The 24,602-nt window shown below is 41.6% G+C and overlaps 1 protein-coding gene across 9 annotated transcripts in view; it reads left to right on the top strand.

Annotated features, from left to right (window-relative positions):
- The window catches only part of LOC124870379 (extracellular sulfatase Sulf-2-like), an 88,708-nt gene that overhangs the window by 37,522 nt on the left and 26,584 nt on the right, over window positions 1-24,602 (top strand). Inside the window, exon 1 of one of the 9 annotated variants that reach the window (XM_047369045.1) lies at window positions 6,925-7,248. The exons of the other annotated variants lie outside the window; for them this stretch is intronic. The gene's annotated coding sequence lies outside the window, so the exon portion shown is untranslated. Of the gene's footprint in view, window positions 1-6,924; window positions 7,249-24,602 lie in introns of those variants that run through there. 9 annotated transcript variants of the gene reach the window in all.

Below are 24,602 nucleotides of genomic sequence, written 5' to 3'. Positions count from 1 at the left end.
TTACTCATAAGTTTGAAGCCATCAGATAATCACCTCAATGATCTAGCATAGTCCAGTAGCCTGGTCCAGTAGCCTAGTCCAGCAGCCTGTAGAACCTCCATCAGCACCAATAACCCTCAGCAGTGGCTTCTATTGGACTTTATTAGGAGGATACCCCAATCTTCTGTCCAACGTTGCTTCAGATCATTGATGTTTGTTTCTGCACAACTCCCTGAAAGTTCTGTTGCAGATTAGCTAGTTCTGTCGATGACCCAGTTTGGACCAAGCTTCAGCATGAAGAAGCTTACATCACCACCCCTTCACCACCATTGTTTGTGCTGATATGCTGTTTTGGTTTTCTCCACATGGTTCTGTGCATCATGGCCAAACATCTCTAGATGTCCCAGAAGTCTTGTTCTTCATTCAGATGCTTTGCTAACCCAAGTTCTGCTGCCATCTTGTTTTTAGAGAGGGTAGACCAAACAGATAAACTGGTTCGGTGTTTCTCTAACTGCCCTGTCAAGACCTTTAACCTTTAACCTGCTAACTGAGACCCATAGAGTCTGAGATGGAGCTCCTGATGTTTGCTTTAAGGTTATTGCTGATGTCTTTCCAGCTTGGCCTTGTATTGACCTCCACCTGCATAAAACACCTGCTTTAATGGAGGTGTTCACACTGATGATGATGAGAATGGTGAGAATCTACTGTGGGTGAAAGTGTATCTAAAACTTTTGACCAGTTGTGTATCTGTTTATTTTACTTTCAACAACACAAACTAACGTAGAATAACTGATATTATTAACAAGGATCCTTCATATTCAATGGTTGCCGTGACAACAGTAATTAGAAAAGGACACGTTTCTCTGTTTTCATCATCAACCTCTAAGAGATGTTTTGTTCATGTGAGCAGAGCTGAAACAGTTTGAGTCCAACCCCAGTCAGCAGGAAGACCTGATAAACAGCAAGTCCCAAACATTCCTTATAAAATAAAGGCTCATTGCTCCGACGGATCATGAAAAGTCCCCTCTGTCCTACAGACCTCCCCTGTCAGCTATGGTTTGGTCTCCTGCAGCCCCCAAGAACCACAGCAGGACGTGAAGCTGCTGACTCTGCTCCGACCAGTCCAGCAGGCTTCACCCTTGTTTGGATGGAGGTCTTTCTGACGTGACTCCAGAATCAGATCCATGGACGAGGAATTCAGATGCGTCCGTCAGTCGCATAACTTAACCGCTAACAGTCGCTGATCATCTGCTGTCTGATGGCCCAGCTCTGTTATTTTCACTTTCATTTCATCGACCTCAGCTCTTCTGGTCTTCTGCACCTGAGTTTAGGCTTTAGTTGAAACTTAGTCTCATTTTCAAATATTTGCTGCGCCGTTCCTTTTAACACAGATGATGTTTGGATGCAGACAGTCCAGTTCTGACTGGACTGTCTGGAGGCAGAGATGAAACGTCCTTCCTGTTATCCAGACTTTTCTTAAACCTCTTAAATGCTCTGGATTCTGGTTCTCCAGGAGGTTTCCATGGACTTTGGCTTCTTCTTTCCCCTCCTCAGTCTGATGGTAAATTAATTTATAGTATAGATTTCACGGTTCTGGCAGAGTTAGTTAGTTATAACTGGGTTCTGGCAGAGAGGAACAGGCTGATATGGACCGTGACAACTTGCAGCAGGATATAAAATGCAGGCTGAGGTCTGAGTGGCTTTTTTTCTGATGCTGAAAACATGAAGAGGGAAGGAGGAAGCGTGCAGGAATTACATGGAGAAAGTGCTACTGTTGAACAGGAAGCTGATTGGGCTCAGTGATCGGTACCAGTCTGCAGCTGGACCAACTCAACCTGGAGAATACTACACAGCTTTCAGTGTTGGATGTCTCTGTAGTGATTGGACTGGTCCACTGCTGTGGTTCTATTTCACTAATCCTGTTTCAATTATCTCTTTTAAGCAGATCCTCTACACAATAAAAACAAATCGGGAAAGATTTTATCAGTTTTCAATCAGAGTTACTAATCAGATTATAATAAATGAATAAAGAATTTAATTCTGCAGAGTTTTGCTTGTTTTCAGTTCATCATCAGAGAAAACCCACAAATGAATCCTGTAACTGAAACAGAACATCTGGTAACATTTATTCTAATTTTTTGTTTTGCAATCAAAGAACAGCAGAGAACCACGGCTGTTCTCCTTGAGAACGATGGTTCTGCAGCAGGTCAGCAGTCGGTTCTGATGTGTTGCAGGGATTCTCCATAATGACACAAAATTACAGTTTTTAGTTCCTCTGGGGTCTGATGCCAGGCTTTATGCTGAGTGCACGGTGTCAAAGGTGAGTGTTTAACATGATTACTGCGCTCCAATGGAGGCAGGGAACTGAATGCACAAACACACACTGCTCCCTCGCTCTCAATGAAGGATAAATGAATGAACATTTAATTTTAAGCTTTAAAGAAGGTAAAAAGTTCTGAAATATTTCCACTCTGGTCCCATTATGGTCAAATATGAACAACTGAAAACCAAAATAAGCTTCTGGATGATGATCAAAACTGAAAGTAAAAGATCTGATACCTGAATAAATCAGCTTCTTGTCAGGAACGTGGTGTGGTGGTGGACCCCAGGATGCAGACAGGCAGGAAGCAGTGTCGCAAATCATGACCCTTTTAGCTTCATGGCTGCACTAGATCTTGGATATGACTGAAAATATTTAGTCTACCAGAGGAAATTCTGAAAAAGCAGCGGGTTAAAAGCAGGAGTGGTTCAGGATGCAATCAGAACCAGTCTGGTCCATATGCAGACGAGAGAATTAAAACTAAGGATGTTTTCACCTCAGTTTCAAACTAACTCTGGTCTGTTTCCCCGTTGGTGCGGCTCATTTGTGTAGATGTAAACTCAGCGATCGCTCTGGGTGTGGACCAGAACAACCATACCGAGACCCTTTGGAGGAGGTGGTCTCGTTTATGGTGCGAAGGTGATCCGACACAGCTACCAGGTGATCTAAACATCATCCCATAGCCAAGTTTGTGTTGCATTGTGGGATGTGGTAAACGGCGCATCTTTTTAATAAAGCTCCAGGCAACCTTCAACACATCTTCTCAAAATCATTTGGAATAATTTAACCTGAAATGAAACCCAGAAAGAAACTCATGATATGAATAAATTCTCCGGGTTTTCTACCAGCTCAGAACACAGAACCTGCTTCTTGTATTTACATTTGGTTCTCCCGCCCACGAACATCAGACTGATAGACAGACTGAACGTTTTCACCCGGTTTGTATTGACAGGTTCTGGTTCGCTTGTAGTTTTCTCTGTGTGAAAACAAACCGAACCACCGGAAAAATGTGACAAGTCCAACTGATTCGGACTAAAAGAAACAAACTGTAGAGCCACTTCACAGTCCCACGTGTGTCAAGTTAAAATAAAAGTTAAAATACAATCAGAAATCCAGAATATGCTCAGAAATCAAAGCCTTGAAAGTCTAAAACAGAACCTTGGACTGTATTGAGGATGGAGCCCATAGCAGAGAGCTCAGTACAGGTGAGGACTGGACGGGTCAGAATCCTCTTAGAAGCTCAGCAGCTGCAGAAGATTCATCATTTGTGCAGGAGGAAGTAAACCTTTTCCACCTCAGCTCACCACGTTCCCTACTGGATATAAAACATGAAGGAACAACTTGTTTCACACACGGATCAAATGATTAAACATCAGAACCTCCATTTTCACCTCGTTCTGCAGGACAAATGATCTGGCAAGCAGAATTTGATCTTTTTTTAAAAGTTCTGTTGAACTGAAACTTTCACAGCACAATGAAATTAATGAAAAGCTGAAAATCATCATTTGAGCCTCAGTCCGTCTCTCCTGAACTCTTTATGTTCAGATCTTCGTCTTGTAGTGAAACCAAGTTAGAACAGATTAAACAGAAATGATTAGAACCAGAACATGATCCGATGTTGAGATGCTGGATTCAACACAAATATTTAATCATCATACCTGCAGCACAGGAAGCACTTTGTGGAAGGCTGGAGGTCAGCTCGGTAATCCACACAGTGAAGATGATTAAACATTCAGTCCAGACCTGCTTTTGTTTCAAAGCTCCGAGCAGATCCGGCAAAGCTAGGTCCGACAGGTCCGACTCCTTTCAGAGGAGTTTTACTTAATCAGTCCCAGACGAGCTGCTCCAGTGTCTCCGTGTGCGTCGCTGCCGGATAGGAAGAGTTCATTATTCAGAAAACTCCTCTTCCTCGTCTTGGCGCTGCTCTCACGTCTTATTATTCAGCATCAGCTCTGAAATGGTTACCTCTCCGTACACCGCCTTAAAGTATTCGCACCGCTTAAACTATTTCACATTTTGGCACATTTTAACCACAAACTTCAATGTTTTTGTTTGAGGTTTCATGCAACAGACCATCATAAAGTGTTGCTTAGTTGTACTTAAAAATCTGAAACATGGTCAGAAGTCACCTAATCAGTCACCAGAGTCTAGATGTTCGGTTTCTGGTGACCAGAACAACCAGCATCATGAAGACCATGGAACACAGGTCAGGGAAGATCTGGTTCGGTTTAAAGCACGGTTAAGTTCTCCAACAGTTTCCCTACATGCATGTAGAAGTTGGTTGTCAATGAAAAGCAGCGGTCATGAAGATGGACCATAAGATGGAAAAAGGCTTCAGCAGTTTTCCAGAGCTCTGAATATTTTCATCTTCAAGAAGATTTTCGGTCGCGTCAGTTACAGTTTCTGGCACGGGGGTCACAGCATCAGCAGGTCAGACAGGAATGCATCAGAAGAATCCCCTCAATTACACTACAGTACTGCTCAGACACAGACACTACCACTGGTCCACCTGAGGGGGGTTTCAGCTGAACAGAACATACATCTGACTAATACAGATTAAATATACAAAACAAACAAGAGTCAAATCAAACTAAAGTTTCAGTACACTTCCACCTCAGGAGGTGCGTGGTCTTCAAAATAAAAGCCATACAAAAACAAACTTCCAAATGGTTAATGTGTGTGCATCACCTTGGTGAAGGAGATGCTTTCCAGCACCCCCACAATGCAAAATGCTTCATGTGGAGCAAAGCTAAAACTGAACCCACCATCCCTACAGTGGGACATGGTGGTGGCAGCTTCATAGGTTTAACAATGGGAACAAAAGTTAAACTAATCAGTTAAAAATCACGATATTAGAATATTTCAGTGTGGTCTTTCATCAGAATGTCTCGTTTTACTCAAATTTTCTCTAAAAATAAGAGTCATAAAGAACTTCTGGAGAAAATGTTTTAAATAATCTGGGAACCAGAAGTTAGTTTGCTTTGAAAAAAGTCTGCAGGTTAAAGGTCAGGACAGGAACAGCCTGCTAAAGTTCAACAACTTCTTGTAGATGTTCCAGCAACCCAAAAACAGAAGGTTGTGAAATGGTCCAGGACTTTTCAACCATGGTTTCCAAACCAAAGCTTCAAGAACGTTAAAACAACCAAATGAAGATATTTCTCCACGGTTACCGAAAGGTTCCCATTAGGAAAGCAGTGGGAGAACCACAACATCCAAGCAATAACTAAAGTTCCTGGAACGTTCTCGGTACTAAAGGAAATGTTAAAGAACCATCAGGAATGTTCTCAGCATGGAAATAAATGAGGTGACAGGATTTCCATTTTTAATTCAATCAAACAGGAATATTGTGCAATGTTTATCCAGCAGGATGCTCCTGTTCCTGCAACTAAAACACAAGATCCAAGAACGTTAGACATGAAGCTTTGAAGCTTTTCTCAAAGGTTATTGCAATGTGTTGATGAAGAAACATAATACGATCAAACAGGAAGGTTCTGCAAAGATTCCCTCTCAGATTCTGGATGTTGGCAAAGCATGAGGAAAACACTTTTAAGATCCAAAACATGCAGCAGAATATTTATGTTAGAAAGGTTTCCTGGTGGAACCCTCAGAGGAACTGTAGTCAACATCTCTGCAGGTTTACCAGGAGATGGGAGATGGTAGGAAAAGGTTGGATAACATTAGGAGAGTATACTAATGTTCTCCTGTCATGTGCAAAGCATCTAAATAAGTTTCCTTTTAGGGATTGCCAAAGGATAACTGCACTGTGACCATTAACATAAACAGGAACGTTCTAGAAAGGTTGCTGCAACTAAAAACTAGTGTGAAGGTTGATGGAACAGCAAAGCAGCCAAACCAGGATGACATCTAAACATTTTTTATCTTACAGCTGTTGGTAGAAGCTTGGAAAACAACAACTTGCAACGGGAGAGTTTTTACCAAATTGCAAACAAAAAACACAAAGGACATGTCTGAACATGGAGGACGGTGGTGCAGGAGGTACCACTGTTGCCTTAGAGCAAAAGGTCCTGGGTTCAAATCCCACCATGAGGTCTTTCTGCAGGGTGTTTGCATGTTCTCCCCATGCATGGGTTCTCTCTGGGTACTGCAGTGTGTGCATTGTTGTTTGTGCTGTGATGGACTGGTGAACTGTCCCGGGCGTACCGCACCTCTGGCCCAGTGGGGATAGGCAGGAGCCCTCCAACACCCTGCTGCTGTGACATGATCCCACATAATTTATAATGGAAATGTTAGAGCAAATTAAACAGCTTTCTGATTGTACACATTTTAAGAACGTGAGAAGAACACTGGATGAACCCCAGCATACAAATTACTGATATGTTTGGATGCCCAGAATTGTTCAGGTCCTGAGTTTTCTCTTTCCTACCTCCATGCATCAAATTTAACACACCAAATGTAAGCAGTCAAATGTTTTAGATCAGTTTCTGATTTCAGTTTGAATCCCGTCCAGTGGCAAACAGGAGAGCTGCAGAACAGAGATGAGAAAGTGATGAAGTGATACAAAGACAATGGAGAGAGATGGAGCCAGAGAGAGAGGTGGGGAGGGAGGGAGAGAGAGAGAGATGGAGCCGGAGGAGAACAGGGAGAGGAGGAGGCGGCGGTTTTAACCGGGGAGCGTGTGGTCGGCGAGGCTGTTACCACGGGGATCATTGCCATGACCGCCACCACGACAACCACTAACGGGACCTGAGAGGAGGCGGAGCACAGGGTGGTGTCAGTTTGATGACGGGGCCCACAAGCAAGGCATCCATAAGGACGAGTTAGCAGAGAGAGACAATGAAGAGAAAAGGGAGAAGCTGTGAGAGGTTTGAGTTTAAAACGTCACCTGAGAGGAAGCGAGAGAGCGAAAATAGGAAGAGAAACAGAGAAGTGTTGGATTCTGCAGAGTTTGTCTTTTCCTGCTGGGTTTAGATATTCATGCTTCAGATACAGTAAGTCCGCTTGGTTCTACCTGGTTCTTAACATTTGTTTGGGCATAATTTGATCTCAGAGATTTGATGAGGAGTTAAACGATGAAGGTTTGTGTTTCTAATCCAGATGTAAATCTGCTGCTAGTATTCAGTATTTCTCCTTTATGCAAACAGTTCATGTTTGCCAATATATTTTGTCACTCATCGCGAAAAGCTTCACTTCCTCTTCTCTTCTAAAGAAAACATTAAACTCATGCTCTCAGAAACGTCTTGTAAACGAAAAAGAAATTCAGAAAATGACCAGAAGTTGTAGTTTGGTTTGCAACAGTCAGATGTTCAGCAGTTTAAAGTTTTAGAGTTTTCTCCAATGATGCCTTCATGGGACTTCAGGTGAAACTATGGTTTTCCAGACTGGGTTTAAATGCCGAGTCTATCTGGAGCGTCGTTAAGCTCTGAATGCTTCCTGCCTAATTTAACTCAGGCAGTTTCTTTCATAGTCATTTCATTAAATTAACAAAGAAACGGTGGTAAATTATCTGTAAATCATAATGAAATAGCAGAGCATCAGCTGATAGTTGTTCGTTTAAACATGCAGATTCCTTCTGAACTAACAGAAAATACACGAAACCCGGTGGAGTTTTAATAGATCATAGAAATAGTTTTAAATGCAGATATGCCATCATTTATGTGTTTTAATGCAAACGATATTGTAATAAAAATGACTCATCCTGTGAGAGTTAAGTTGAAGCAATAATGCTAGTATGGCTGTGATTAGTCCTTCATTGGTTTGCTGAGAGCATGAAGAGAGGCATTGACCAGGCTTTAAAATGTGATGGCGTGAATTTCAGCTGCAGATCGCCCACCTCTGATATGGTTGGTTAGCTCTCTGGATCTAATCTGTAGAAGGTCTGGGGTTCATGATGGCTGTGGGGCAGCTTGGTTCTGTAAAAAAACAATCCCAGGTCAGCTGTAAATATTCAGTCATACTTTTGGATAAATGGAGACATCTGCTAAGCTTTGTTTTAGACCAAGTTCACACAGGTTTCATCCCAGATGTCTCTGGAGACATTTAGACGTCTCTTCAAGCTCTGTGGGACATTTCCAGCAGATTCAGCTTAGATCTCCAGACTTCCTTCTCCAGTTTATCTGAGGGAACTCGTGGTGGTCCCAGACCAGCCGTGAGACAGAAACTTCATCAAAGTTCTTTGGAGACCAAACCCAAAGGTTACTCCTATAACTCAGGAACGTGTCCATACGTTAGAGGTTTCTGAACAGTTCTGTGACTGTGCATGAGGCGAGCTGTTAGTGATGCAGCTTTCTGCTGATTGGTTTAAAGTGTAGAAGAAAGGTCAGCGGATCAGATGTATGGATCCAAAGCTGCTCAGACACATGACAGATCTGAACATCTTGTTTGTTCTGAATTAGAGAAAGCAGAAGACAGAGAACGGTTTCCACAGTAATTTGACCAGACTCGGAGTGGACGTGAAATTTTTATGATTTGCATTTAGAGATATTTCTGCTCTCAGTTGAGCAGCAGCTGTCTGACTTCATCTGAAAAAGGAAAAGAGGGAAAATCCTCCAGAATCTGCTTCATTTCCTAATCTTTGTGTTTTATTTAAAGCTGATCTTCATCATGAACTTCCTCCTCATTCTTCCGCCTGGCATCTTTTTCTTTGACCTGAATAGTTTCTTTCTTCATCTGTTTACATGTGCAGTCTTCTAAAAACAAATTATCTCATATTTTCACTACATTTAAATCCTTCTTTCAGCAACATTCTCTTTTTCCTGCATCTTTTGTCTTTTACATGATCTGGGAATTTTTCTCTCAACCATTTCTGCATTATAATCCCAAAAACTGCTCATTTTAAACATGCTGTTACAAAACTCAACAAACCTTTAAATAGTTTCCATTAAGTTCTGCAACCAAATTATGTTCCTCAACCCAAGGCCCGTGGGCCAAATCTGGCTCTTTGCCTCACTTTAAGTGGCCAGTGATACTTTCCAAAGAAATGAAAATGTTTTAATATTTTCTTATCTACATTCTTCGTTTGAAGTGACCATAAACATGTCATTCATTTTTTAGCTGCAGTGACACCATCAGGCCACCGCATGGCAGCGTCTCAACATCATTGGTTTCCAGCAGCATTAAAGTCGAGTGAACAGATACATTAAAGGCGAAGATGATTCAGAAGGAAGTTTGTTCCTTATAAATACAAGATCGTGCATCAGTTCACTTTAAACATCAAACACAGCCAAGCTAGCTAAGTATGCTAACCTTAGACGTTTTTACATGGCTGATGACGACATGTAAAAATTAGATTGCTGACATTCTATGCTGGTTAGTTTTGTATTTTTTGCCAGTTTTCTTTGAGCTGGAGCTGAAGGTGGCTTCTTTCTGCTGTGACTCTAAAGACCAGGTGGTGGAGAGATTTCATTCTCTGGTTCAGATGACAACATAGTAACTTAGAAACTGAATCCCAATTAGAGAACACTGTTCACTGAACTGCATCTGACTGAAAGGCTGAATAATCACCAAACGGACACCCTGCTGGTCCTATGAGGTGTTCTTTTTTGGGCTGGACCATGTAGTGGCCGGATTCTAACCCTGAAGCAATAGTCAGGACCTTATTTGGTCCACGCGCTGACCGATGACTAGGACATAAATCGCTCAGTCTCGAAGGAGCTAAAACATCTAACATGACCACGAGATGGCAGAATTGGTGGCATCAGGCAGTTTGCCAGAGAATAAGTCGGCCATCAGTCAGAATGATAGCCTCCTTCACAAAATCCTTAAAGCTAGGCACCTTCTCACTGTCTATGTCCATTTTGTGAAAGGATCAAGATGTCCTGGGGTGCTGCAGTCAACACGATGCTGTCACGCCTCAGAAACACTGAGCGAGATGTTCACAGCCCGGTATCAGTTGACTTCATTTGGGCTGAGCTTTTTCCACAATCAAAGGAGGTGTTGCAGATGCTGTGCTTGACCACCTGGCCATTGCAGAAGACACCTGGACTGGTGCAGATCGGTGCTTCATGTTCTTCATTAGACCGGTGAAGACAGAACAGATCATTGGACTTCAACCATGGGTATTTTCTTCAGTAGCAGTTATACTGGTATTTGGTGTGGACTCTTTACAACCCAGTCCATGATGATCCACCTTGTATGGAAGCCTTCATGGTTCCAACATCAAGCCACTGCGAGACTCACCGTTTGGGCCGGTTGTTGGATGCTCCTTAACGTTCCAGTTCCTTGTAAATCTGATAATTAACATCTCCATCCGTGCTTTACATGTGTATCAAATTAGATCCAAATTAGGCCATTCCTTCTTGGTTCTAAACTGATAGGTCAGTAAGTACAAAAGTATCATTCCATGATGGTGGTGGTCTCTAGCGTCCTGTCTATCTTCAAGAAACACTTGAAGACCCAGCTGTTCAGAGAGCATCTCCTACCTGTTAGTTCCCCACCCCCTCTACTATGCCAGCTATCTATTTCTACTCTGTTACCTTTGACAGAACCACACCAGTGGTCTTCCTACAAAGTAGCTTATTGCTAGCTTTGATATTAACAGCATTGATATCTCCTCATTGATAAAATCGTCTGACAAACGCAGAAACATGAACATTTATTCTGAGATTGGGCTCAGTTTGACCTAAAGGTGACTGTTTTGGTTGTGTCGTTTGCGTTTTAGTAAAAACCGGATGGGAATAAATGAGTCCTGCTGGTTCCTGCAGCAGTGACCATGAAACATGTAGATGTACAGACCAACACGTTTGAACCTTCAGGTTTTCATGTGTCTGAAATGTTTTCAGCAGCTTTAATAACAGAGCAAATATCATCCCACTGAATCCACATTAAAGACAAACAACTCTGACTGGTTACCATGGAAACCACTGCAGTCTTATTGTCACAGAACTGGACGGTTTTCCGAGTTGGGTGACCTTTCACCTCTTTATTTTTTTCTGCTGGTTTCTTTGCATGTGAAATCAGATGAATATGAATGAAGGAACATTCGGGCCACATTATGCTCAGTCTTTATTGACATTCAGCACACTTCATACAGAGTCCGTTTGGCAGCCGGCTGCACACAGCGCCGAGCCCCGCCCCCTTCATCATGAATATTAATGAGCGGATGGATGCGATTGAGAGGGGCGAGCCTGAAAGGACACATCAGGATGACAGGCGGCAGTATTTATGATTCCCTGGCCGTTGGGAGCGCGCACCCGCTGCTCACAGGACTTTGACTGCACAAGTGACACATAAAATATAATTAATGTGCACTTCATATAACACATGGCCATATGTATGGAGACCGGAAATATTCAGCATTGGTCTGAAGACGGGGAAGATATTTGGCTCAAAATCCATGTTCCTGTTTAGCTTATTCAGGGATTTTTTTCAGAGAATAAAACATATTTATAGTAACTTTCTTCAACTAGCTAAATGTTGCAAGGATTTCTGCTTCTTGTTGAAACCCTGAAAGGTTCTCTGTTAATGAAATAAATGTCTATTTTCTACCTGCAGATTGATACATTAGACATTTTTACAGAGGAATACATGGTTGAAGTTAAATGGTTTTCTTTCGCTTTTTATTATTCATTGTTGTTGACCTGCCTGATTTTAGGTGTAAACCAAGAGTAAAAATAATGCAAATATATTTTTACCTTAAATGTGAATAGGACAAATAAAATGCCTGTGGGTATTTGTAGGTGTGGAAATAATGATTATTGTGAAGGAGTAGCAGTGGTTGAGGACTGAAAATACCTGGATGTTCAAATGGAGAACAGATTAAATGAGGCTGGGGCAGAATCAGTTTCTGCTTTATGATGATTTAAAGCCTCTCTGTAAACACAGGAGTTTGGTCAGATTCCTGCTCTGAAGTCTACAGGCAACTGTTTACACAATGACAGGGCGGAAAGACACCAGCAATCAGCAGGACTTCTGGGACAATGTCCTTTCTACCAATGAGACCAAAGTAGAGATGTTTGGCCATAATGCACAGCACCAGGTTTGGAGAAAACCAAACAGCAGATCAGCACAAACATCCATATTAACCCTCAAGCACGGTGGTGGAGGGTTGATGATGTGGGCTTTAGCAGCCACAGGACCTGGGAACATTGCAGTCATTGAGTGGACTATCATCTCCTCTGTAGACCAAATTCTTGTGGAATAAAATGTGAGTTAATCTGTCATACAGCCTGAAGCTCGGCCCAAACTGGGTCATCAACAGAACAATGATCCCAAACAGCAGATCTATAGTAGAATGGCTAAAAAAGAAAATAATCCAGGTGTTGAAATGGCATAGTCAAAGCCTAGATCTCAAGTTAAGTGAGACCGTAAACCACTGCTGGGTTACTGCTGATGTAAGTGGTTCTCCAAGGTCCTGGACCGTTCATTTCAACACCTTCTCAGAATCAATTAATTTCAGTTAAAACCTTGCAGCCACTAAGTGGAGTTTTTCCTCTGCCTGTGCCTCCTGCTGCTGCTCTCTGGATGTTTACTGCAGAGTCCTCTGAGGTGAAAGTGTAATATTTCACTGCTGTCAGAACACAGATCTGAATATCAAATAATAAAATTGTTGGCAAGGAAGAGCTGCGGCTTTATTTTCCTGCTCGGCTCTTTGAAAGTGAAATAAAAGGAAAGAGGAGAAGATTCAGGAGAACAGCTTTTATTGTCAGCTGCAGTGAAAAGACGTTCCCTTCCAGCCAGTCAATTAAAACCTCTTAACGTCAGCGCAGTGGGGCAGATGTAGTCGTGTCATTACCATAAATGCTCCTCAGTCTATTAACCATTTCATGACCCTTTCAGCTTTATTTTACGGCTGCTGACTCAGAAGTTCTGCTAATTTGAATCATCAGTCAAAGTTATTGGACATTTACCATGTTTTACTTTTAATGTGGCTGATAGAATGAGACATGGTCCCCCTCAGATGTTCTCACCACAGAGGACTGGTTCATAATAAATATCCTCAGATTTTCCGGTTTTCTTGTTATTCCTGGAGGGAAGATCTCCATTGGAGATGATTGAGGATGAGGAGACACTGAAGCTGGTTAGTTTATCTTAAATCAAACATCTGGACACAAATCAGAGGGTCCAAGAAAAGTAAATTTATTTCAGTAATTCAAAAGTGAAAATTGAAACCTGTAATTCAGTTCCTCAAAAGCTGGAATATTATATCAGGCCCACAAAACACTTTTTTACATTACTGTATTCCTGCTGAACAGAATGTTTAGGTTCTGTACAGTATCTGCTTTCAGTACTTGGTCTGAGCTCCTTTTGCAAGAGTTACTGCAGGAATACAGCATGGCATGGAGAAGATCAATCTGCGGTTCTCTTGAGGTGTTCTGAAAGCCCAGGTTGGTATAATACCAGCGTTCAATTTGTTGGTTCTGGTGATCTGGCTAAATGTCCTGGTAGACGGCTCAGCTGACACTGTGAACCAGAACCATTCTGGGGCTCTCCACACTTCCTCCAGACTCCAGGACCTTGATTTCCAAATGAAATAAAAATGTATTTCCATCCAAAAAGAGAACTTTGGACCAACAGTCCAGCCCTTCTTGTCCTTACCCGAGATCAGAAGGTTCTGATGTCTATGGCTCAGTAAGGGCTTCACAAGGAATGTGGCAGTTGCAGGTCATGTCGTGGATCCATCTGTGTCTTTATAGCTGTATCCTTGTAGCTGGCCCACTTTATTCTACCACACTTTTTCCTACTGCTCAACTTTCTATGAATATGCTTGGATGCAGCATTCTGTGAACAACCAGCTTCTTTAGCTTTATCATTGACCTTTTGTGACTTGCCCTCCTTGTGGAGGGTGTAAATAACTGTCCTCTGGGCATCTGTCCAGTCAGTAGTTTTCCTTTAAGTCAAGTAAACTTTATTATCCCCGAGGGGCAGTTTTTAATGCAGACAGAAGTGAAAACATAAAAAACAGCCACGCACACACAGAAGAAGAAAAATATTTATTAGTCCTTACAATGCGGCTAATGGCAGCAGGGATAAATGATTTATTCAATCTGTCTTACTATATGGGATTTTGCATCTCCGTCCTGTTGGGAAGATGGAGAATTCTGCCCACAAAGGATGGCTGGGATCAACCAAAATGATCCTAGCTTTCTTTAAGGTAAGGTAGGTAAGGTAAGGTAAATTTATTTATATAGCGCTTTTCAGTAACGAGACACTCAAAGCGCTGTACATACAATTATAATACAATCACAAAGAACACAGAAAAACAAATCAAATGCTAAGAAATCAAAAAATCTATGAATCCTTCTGAGAAATCTAAAAATCTCTGGCCAATATTACAATGATACAGATAACATTAATAATCCTTGGGTTTTACTGGTAAGAGCTGGTTCTAAACCAATCTTTCTAAAGAGGTAATTATATCATTAAGTCCTCTATGTAGGGGAAAGCATCTTGTGCTAAGAAGTCTCATCATTCCACTGAATTCTAACTAGTGAAGCTGAGTCACTGGTACAAAACAGCTTTAATCCACATTTTCAGGTGCTAATAATATATTGCTTTTACTGGTGCTGAAGTTGAGCTAAGTAATCTAATTAAGAAAGCTGGGTCATTGGTGTAAGAGCAGCTAAAGTCCAAGTTACTAATAATGCTTGGTTTTTACTGGTAAAATCTATGAAAAGTAATGAAATCACACATTTAGGTAAAGTAAGATAGGAGGGGGGGGGGGGGGAATCATATTTCAGACTCTATTCTTAGCAGAATAGAGTCCAAAACAGTACAAAAAACCTCAGCAGGGGTAAGCAACATACACATAAGTAAAGATTCACCAAGGGTACGGTGGAATCTGGAGGGTGAGAATATATATAAGTCTGAGTGTGTTTGCAAGAATTAGACTGTCAACACTGATAGAAGCGCCATTGTCCTTGAGAAGAGAGGTGGAGGTTTTATCAATCGGCCGCATAGTCCTATCAGCACACAGCTGGTAGGGGAGTGCTGGGGAAGAGCGTCGTATTTATATAACATCCAGGAGATATTTTGTCGATAGCCAGTTAGCAGAAGTTGCCAAGGCCACATTGGGGAGCCAGATTTAGAAAAACAATAAATGTTGTGGTTCAGGCAGTTGTGAATTTCCAACCACCTTAAGAGTTTTACTGGTATGTCTCAATTGCGAATCCAAATAGCCAAATTTCTGGTATTTTCCGCAGATCTGGAGCGTACAACTTCTCCAAGATGATATCCTTTAACCTCTGAGTCCAACCGCTGCCAGGCTGCGATTCTGTTCAAGAATCGTGTCCAGCTTGTGATTCTGCTCTCTTAACATTTCAGTCTGAGTGTTGATCGCTCTACAGACTCCATCTAACATCGCAGGAAGCTTTGGAACACTTTGAACAGCCGCCCACGTTTTGCGAGTCACTCGATAAGCCAGGTAACCACCAACTCCAAAAAGCAGAAATCCTATTATCAAAGTCCAAATATGTACACATTTTCTATGTCCGCGACCGACATCGTAGTCAGGAACACAATCTTCCACTGCTGCCAAGAATCCATTGTGTTTCCAGAGAAGAACGTCCCGCCTGGACAAGAGGCTCTCCTTTACCCTGTCTTCCCGTAGGTAAAAAAAAGAATTTTACCAATTACGTTGAGGATATGCAAAGCGAGGCTCTGAGAAAAATACAGACAAAAGCAGAAGCAGGGATCAGCAGGGAGGGAGGGAGAGACAGAAAACGCATGTGTCTTCCACCGAGAGCAAGAGAAAAAGCAGCCTAAGGACCTGGAATTATGAAGGCCACTCAAGTCATTAAGATATAGGCCAGCAATTTTACTGCAAACCTTGACAATACGAATATTACTTTTCATGGAAAGTGACTGGTAACAACAAACAAAAGCAAAGGTAAGAACAGATTCAATAAAGAACAAAACTTCTTCTTAAAAACAGTGCTGACATTAAAAGGATGGAGCTTACGATAAAATTGTATACGCTGGTGAGCTTTCTTTACCACACAATCTACCTGCGACTCAAAACTCAATGAGAACTCCCAGGTATTTATACTGTGGCCCAAGCTCCACTGTTTGGACGTTGATGACCTCTGGAGAGATCAGGGTATTCTTTGTTTTATTGACATCAATATTTAAAAAGATCCCCATGATTGTGTAGACCATAATATAATGTTTCAGTGAAATCCCGTTAATGGTCTGATGGATTATTTACTGTGATTTGCTCACAGCACTCTCTGACAGATATTACCCTACCAGGGAAACAGTAAATGTTCTCAGGATGGTTGAGTGTTTGCTCATGAATCTGATGCATTAAGCAGTCTGAGACCCTCAATTCCTGGAAATGTGTTGACCCCGTACCCAGTCGGAGATGGGGATGAATAATCCTGCAGGTTGGGTCTGGGGTTCGTCAGCCATCAGGTTGCTTTATAGGTCAGTTTCATAATCACTGAATGATATAACATGCATGTAATAGATTAGTGAGAGTGTGAGGTTAAAACAGTGCTGGGTCACTGCAGGACAGAAGCTAACAGCTGCATCTGGCTTTGATGAAATAGATGTTGAGTTCTTACCTGAAGATTATTCACCACCAGACGATGTCTCTGGTCAAGGGTTTAAGCTCTGTTAGTTTCGCTTTCTCGTCCTTTTTCCAGACCTGAACTGGAATATCATAGCAGGGAACAAGTGGATGATAAAAATAAGTCCTTTCTGGAGCAGGAATGCTTGAGGAACATTGGCTGCCAGTGGTTGCAGTTGTTCTGTATAGCGCCCTCTAGTGTCCACATGTAGCTAATTATTAACAATGACCATTTCAATAATTTGCTTAATTGGTAAAGACAAACGAGCACAAATGAGTACACAGTTCTGCAGAGTTTTCAACATTTCTACAGATAAAAATCTGGAAGTGTTGCATTCAGCAGCCTGGGTCAATACTTTCTACAACCACCTTATGGGATGTGTCTCCACCAGCTTTGATCACCTGCAGACTGAAATTCTTTGCAAAATATCTCAGGCTCAGTCAGATTGGATGGAGAACATCTTGGAACATTAGTTTTCAATTCTTGCCACAGATTTTGATTTAGGTCTGGACTTTGACTAGGCCATTGTAACACATGAACATCTTCTTGTCTGAACCATCCATTGTTACTCTGGCTAGACGTTTGGGGTCGCTGGACTGCTGGAAGGTGTACCTCAGTGGGGAAGGTGATAGACACAGCGTTTTGCCTCTGTCTCCTACATGCCAGCAGGACTTTTCATGGCCTCCTTTCGGCTTTCTTCTTGCTGCTCTTCAATACAGCAGAAATCTGTAAATCATCCAACTAATACTTGTTCTGATAACAGATTCTCCCACCTGAGCTGTGAATCTTTGCAGCTCCTCCAGAGTTAACATGGTCCTCCAGGTTTCTTCTCTGAATAATGATCACCTTTGGAAGCCTCTCAGTTTAGGTGTGAAAAGTGAAAACAGTCTGAATGGTGTGAATACTTCATGGCCCTGCCAACTTCTCACTGAGGAACTCTCCTGCTCTTCCACATGTAACTGGGAACCTACTGCATCCGTATTGTAGACCCAACATAGACCATCCAAAGGTCACCACAGTCAGCTGATGTTTAACGCTGTGACGGATGTCTTAATGCTAAAGCAGGACTGAGGATTAGATCAATGAATACTAACTAACCCTAATATTCAGGAGGACTGATGTGTTAACGGCTTTGCCAACAACTTGCTTTTCAGAAATGGCTCCTAATGAGAAAAAAGTTTCTGTACATGGATATAAAGATTCTCCCGGATCTAACCGATGGACTCTGACATGAACTGAACCTCTGACAGCGTGAACGTGATGAAGAGGCCTTTCTGTCTCTGCGAGTCATATTTAATCTCAGGTCCAATCACAGCTGGAACCACGGGTCCTCTTCAACCCAAGCCGTCCATCAACACACTGGTCTCTTTGTGTGTTCGCAGTGAGATCCATCTGTTTTGGTCCCTGGCAGTTTTCCATACAGCTCCCTGCTGGTAAACACGCTCTCCCGCTGCATCCCGGCGGTGCGTGACGGATTGGATTGTGGAGTTATTATCCAGGAAAAAGCAGCTAATTCCCGCTCTGTCTGCCTGGTTGATGTTTTGACCTCCTGCCACATTCCCTGTAATTACTGTCAATAACTATTTATGTACTGTTTGTACCACAACAGTCTGTATAACCCATTACAACCTGGATCCATCCGCTGTGCAGTGTGTGTTACAGACACACAGGCTTAGTTAGAGGCCTGGTGAAACGTTTCTGGACAACTTCTGTTGACCTTTTTAATTGTATGGCAGTCTGGCCTGGGGCAGCTGTGGCCACGGTCTGTGTGTGAATGTGCAGATGAATGATTTTAGTGCTTTGTGGTCATCGGACCTGATAAAGTGCTATACGAGTGCAAGCCATTTACCAAAAAGTTTGACTTTATTTGGTGATTTCTCCAGTGAGCAGAAGGAAGTATGGAGGAATCCTAGCTGAGAGCGGTAGGCTGGAGACCTTTCAAACCAACAACCTAATTAGGGATTTAATATCACTCTGTGAGTCCAGAATGCCTACAATTCACCACAATAAAACAATTAAATGTGGCTTACTGAACATAAGATTTCTCTCTTCAAAGACATTGCTAGTTAGTGACTTGATTTGTGACAATCAGATTGATTTATTTTGCCTCAGAAACCTGGCTGCAGCAAGAGGATTATGTTACTATAAATGAGTCAACTCCTACTAATTATTAAAATTTTCACATTCCTCGAAATACTGGGCAAGGAGGAGGAGTAGCAACCATCTTTCAGTCCGATTTATTGATTAGTCCCAGACCAATCAATAGCTACAACTCTTTTGAATATTTAATCCTTAGTTTTCCTCATCCAAATTGTAAAGCATTAAAACCTCTTCTGTTTGTTGTTTTGTACCGTCCACCAGGCCCTTACTCTCAATTTTTAGATCAGCTTTCAGACCTTTTATCTGATTTAGTGTTAAATACAGATAAAGTTATTATAGTGGGGGATTTTAACATTCATGTAGACGCTGAAAGTGATAGCCTAAATATAGCGTTTAATGCTATCTTAGACTCAATTGGCTTTGCTCAAAACATTAACAAACCTACCCACCTTTGTCTTCATTCTCTGGACCTTGTGCTGACATATGGCATTGAGTGTAAAGACATAATATTTTCTCATAACCCTGTCTGACCATTCCTTAATAACCTTTGAGTTTAATTTAACCGAGTACTCCATACCTGAAAGAAAATTTCATTATAGTAGATCATTATCAGGCGATGCTGTAACTACTTTAAAGAATCTGTTCCACTTTTAATTTCCTCATTATCACTGAAAAGCACAGTGGAGGGCAATAATTTTGTTTCTTCCCCTTCACAAATTGATTCTTTTGTTCATAGTGTTTCTTCATCATTGCGTGATGCATTAGACAATGCAGCCCCCTTGAAAAAGAAGGTAATCATTCATAGGAGGCAGGCTCCTTGGTTTAATTTAGATCTGCGTACTTGAAAGCACGTTAGAAAATTGGAGAGAAATTGGCGCTCTACACACCTAGAGGATTCCTACTTAATCTGGAAAAATAGCCTACTGTTGTATAAAAAGACACTTCACCAAGCTAGAACAGCTTATTTCTCATCATTAATAGAAGAGAACAAGAATAATCCTAGGTTTCTCTTTAGTACAGTTGCTAAACTTACACAGAGTCATAGCTCTGTTGAGCCATCCATTCCCTTAGCTCTTAGCAGTCATGACTTTATGGGATTCTTCTTAAATAAAATTGATTCTATTAAAAAGAAAATCTTTGACATACTCCCGAAGATGATTACTTCATCCTCAGCAAGTGAGACAACATTGGAAATAACTGCAGAACCTGATTTGTGTTTGGACTGTTCTGATCCTGTGAAGTTTCCTGAGTTATCAGAAATATTAGCTTCATCTAAATCTTCAACTTGTATGTTAGATCCAATCCCAACCAAATTATTTAAGGAAGTGTTCCCTCTGATTACCAGCCCCATTTTAGATATGATTAATCTATCTTTAGTAAATGGATCAGAACCACAGGCTTTTAAGGTAGCTGTAATTAAACCTTTACTTAAGAAACCTTCGCTTGAACGAGATGACTTGAAAAATTACAGACCTATATCCAATCTTCCATTCTTATCTAAAATTCTTGAGAAAATAGTTGTTAATCAAATGTGTGAACATTTATACAGCAATGACCTGTTTGAAGAGTTTCAGTCAGGCTTCAGAGCTCATCATAGCACTGAAACAGCTCTGCTGAAAGTCACTAATGATATTCTTATGGCCTCAGATAATGGACTTGTGTCTGTTCTGGTTCTGTTAGATCTCAGTGCTGCATTTGATCCAGTCGATCATAATATTCTCTTAAAAAGGCTGCAATATGCTGTAGGGATCAGGGGAACAGCGCTAGGCTGGTTTAAATCTTATCTATCTGACAGATTCCAGTTTGTTCATGTAAATGATAAATCATCTTTAAACTCCAGAGTTAATTGTGGAGTACCACAGGGTTCAGTACTTGGGCCAATTCTCTTTACTATATATATGCTTCCAATAGGTCAAATTATCAGGCAGCATAGGATAAATTTTCACTGTTACGCTGATGATACTCAGCTTTACTTATCCATAAATCCTGATGAGCCCAACCAGTTAGATAGACTACAAGCATGTCTTGAAGATATAAAAACTTGGATGACTTTAAATTTTTTTGCTTCTAAATTAAGACAAGACAGAAGTTGTCGTCTTTGGACCAGAGTCTTTAAAAAAGAAACTGCTTAGTCAATCACTTAACCTGGATGGCATTAAATTGACCTCCGATAATAAAGTAAAAAACCTTGGTGTTATTTTTGACCAGGACATGTCATTTAAATCCCATATTAAACAGGTTTCTAGGATTTCCTTCTTTCATCTCCGGAACATTGCCAAAATTAGAAATATCCTGTCCAGGAGTGACGCTGAAAAACTAGTCCATGCATTTGTTACTTCAAGGCTGGACTATTGTAATTCTTTACTATCAGGATGTCCACAAAATGCAGTTAAAAGCCTTCAGCTGATTCAAAATGTTGCAGCAAGAGTTCTGATGAAAATTCCTTTAGTTATCAGGCTCCTCTCCTGTGGAACCAGCTCCCAGTTTTAGTCCGTGAGGCAGACACCCTGTCTACTTTTAAGGCAAGGCTTAAAACTTTCCTTTTTGATAAAGCTTATAGTTAGAGTGGCTTAGGTTATCAGGGAGGGAGCCTTCCTCCCTCCCTGTTGGTTGGAGTAAGGGGGAGTCAGGTTTAGCCTAAACCGGCTCAGTTATGGTTGAGGTGCAAACACACCCTCCATTTCTGCTACCTGTATGACCCCTTCCCTTTTCCAATGGTTATAATCAGTCTGACAGAGAGAGGTATCCCAATCCTTGTGGTTTTTAGTATAACAATGACCATCAGTGGGACCCTTTGTGGGGTTCCTTGAGACGACATTGTTGTAAATAAGCGCCGTTTAACTAAACAATCTGAACTGAAACTATCTGTGTAGTTATGCTGCTATAGGCTTAGGCTGCTGGAGGACATAATGACCACTTTCATCCTCTTCGCTACATTCTCACACTACTCTCCAATTTTGAATCATTTGCTGTTATTTCAGCTTTTAACTTTATGTTCTCTCTTTTCTCTTCCTAGAAGCTACACCTGGCCTGGCTCTGTGTCTACATGTGACACCTTTCTGGAGAGGGGAATCGTCCAAGCTTCTGCTGGCAACAACTTAATGCTCACCCTCTACCGATGATCCACATAGCCCTGTCTTTCAGTGTTTAACCCTTTCTCTCTCCTAGACATGGCTACTGACTGAGCTTAACTGTAACTAACTCTATGTTCTCTCTTTCAGACTCTAACCTTGAAAACTGTCTCAGAGTTTATCTGTTCTTTCTTTCTAGATGAAACGACTAAAGGAGCTACATCCATTAACATTTACTTTTCCTTCCCATAGAAAGGACTCCTGGATCAGTGCTTCTTTGTTCTCTTTGTGTCTCTGCTCTGTTCTCTCAAACCTCCAGTCGGTCGTGGCAGATGGCCGCTCACACTGAGCCTGGTTCTGGTTCTGCTGGAGGTTTCTTCTTGTTAAAAGGGAGTTTTTCCTCTCCACTGTCGCTACATGCATGCTCAGTATGAGGGATTGCTGCAAAGTCAACGCCAGTGACTGTCCACTGTCTCTACATGCTCATCCAGGAGGAGTGAATGCTGCAAGTCACTGACTGGATGCAATCTGCTGGGTTTCCTTAGACAGAAAAACATTTTATCCAATTTGAATAAATAACTGAAGCTGACTGCACTGTTCAATGATTAGGATTAATTGGAATGTATGAACCTGACTTTGTGAAGAACCTTGAGACGACATGTGTTGTGAATTGGGGCTATATAAATAAACTGAAATGAATTGAAGGATGAATGAGTGCTGGGGACAAAAACATCTAAAACACTAAAATTATGTCAGCATTCTGGTTGACGTAATATCTGCTCCAGTTCTGACCAGCATAGTTATTCGGGTGTGCACCTGTTTCAGCAGGTTACTTTCAACAACTGTCGCCAGAGCTTGTTTTATATTAGTGAGCCATGCAGTGATTGTGCCAGTCTCACTTTTCTGCCCATAATTTGTCTACTCTACAGTATCGTTGACCCTAGAGGTTCACTTCCAGCTAACAGTGAACATGTGGTTGATTTGACAGGAGGGTAAAACACTCAGACAGCAGCTCCAGTCAAACATTGTCTCCTTCATTTGGCTCATTTAGCTCAGATCTAATCACTGCTGCACTACTGGTCGAAGGTAAAAATGCAGGAGGAACATTTGAAGAGGGCAGTTATTGAGTTAATTTAATACCACCATCTGCAGACAACTGTAGACTTTTTATATTGAAAGAGGACACACAATGATAAGGACCACAGTAAAACACATTTTATTACTAGAGAAACTTTATGCTTACAAACGACAGCCACAGTCAGCTTGATGGTCTGGCTGCTGACTGTCCACTAGAGCCTTGTGTCGGAATATTCATGGGATTAGCTGTTTTGAGTCCTCTTTTTATGGAAGCAAATTGTTACCATATTTCAAATGAAAAAGCATTTTCAGAAATGCTTTTTCATTTTAAGAATGTGGCTGCATTGTTTGACTCATAAATGAAATTAGTAATCAATAATCCTATTTGCATTTTAATTTTCTTCTTCAAGACTGCTCATTCTTTCACTAAATTAAAAAGAAAAAGAAAAAGACATTTGAGATTTATTTTTCAAAATATGCCCCAGCAAATAGATACCAAAATTCAATTTGAAAATGAAAAAGCATTTCCAGAAATGCTTTTTCATTTTAAGAATGTGGCTGCAATATTTGACCCATAAATAAAATTAGTAATCAATCATCCTATTTGCATTTTCTTCATGACTGCACATTTTATGCCATAATCAAAAAGAAAACAAAGCAGACATTGTTTTTTCGTGGTCTGCCCGCAAAGTACTGCCCAGAACTCGAAAACGAAAAAGCATTCCGAGCTGCGGGCGCAGAAGAGTGACGTCAGCAGCTGCTCTTCCTCAGCTCCCTGCTGACTGAGCTACCCATCTTGTTCGGTAGGGGGCGCTGTGCACGTCTGCATTGCATTACATTGCAAACGTGCTGAGAAATTGATTGAATTGCAGCAGGGCCGAGCTCCATTTCTGGCAGTGGCAGGAAGAACTGGTAGTTCCGGTGGCAGGCTGTGGCAGTTCCGCCACAGCCTGCCACCGGAACTACCGCAGGGTGGCAGGGGATTCCGCGTGGATGCCAGAAGGTGCCAGACCGGCCGTAAAAGTTTGCCAATGCGGTTGCTGCTGTTTTTGTGGAAGCTGATGCTGATTATCGGCAAACGGGATGTCATTATTGTTATAGCCTGTTACCTTTACATAATGATTTCATTATTGATTATTATTTAATAAACAGCTTTAGACCCATAACATAAGGTGATTGTATTTACTTGACATGGAAAATAAATAGCACTATGTGTATGTGTGACGTGTTGAAAGGATGACGAAGATTTATTGCACAAACAGACGGTTTATTATAGAGCATGAGCGGCTATTCTGAATCGTCACTCACAGAAAAATATAAATAAATGCTTAAAAACACGCTGGATGTCTCAGGCCATAAGGCTGCCACCGGAACTACCAGTTCTTCCTGCCACTGCCACAAATTGAGCTCGGCCCTGCTGCAATTCAATCAATTTCTCGGCACGTTTGCAATGTAATGCAATGCAGACGTGCACAGCGCCCCCTACCGAACAAGATGGGTAGCTCGGTCAGCAGGGAGCTGAGGAAGAGCGGCTGCTGACGTCACTCTGCTGCGCCCGCAGCTCGGAATGCTTTTTTGAGTTCTGGGCAG

This window comes from Girardinichthys multiradiatus, chromosome 1 (genome assembly GCF_021462225.1).
Source record: "Girardinichthys multiradiatus isolate DD_20200921_A chromosome 1, DD_fGirMul_XY1, whole genome shotgun sequence".
NCBI lineage: Eukaryota > Metazoa > Chordata > Actinopteri > Cyprinodontiformes > Goodeidae > Girardinichthys > Girardinichthys multiradiatus.
This window is presented reverse-complemented; position numbering and strand designations above follow the sequence as displayed.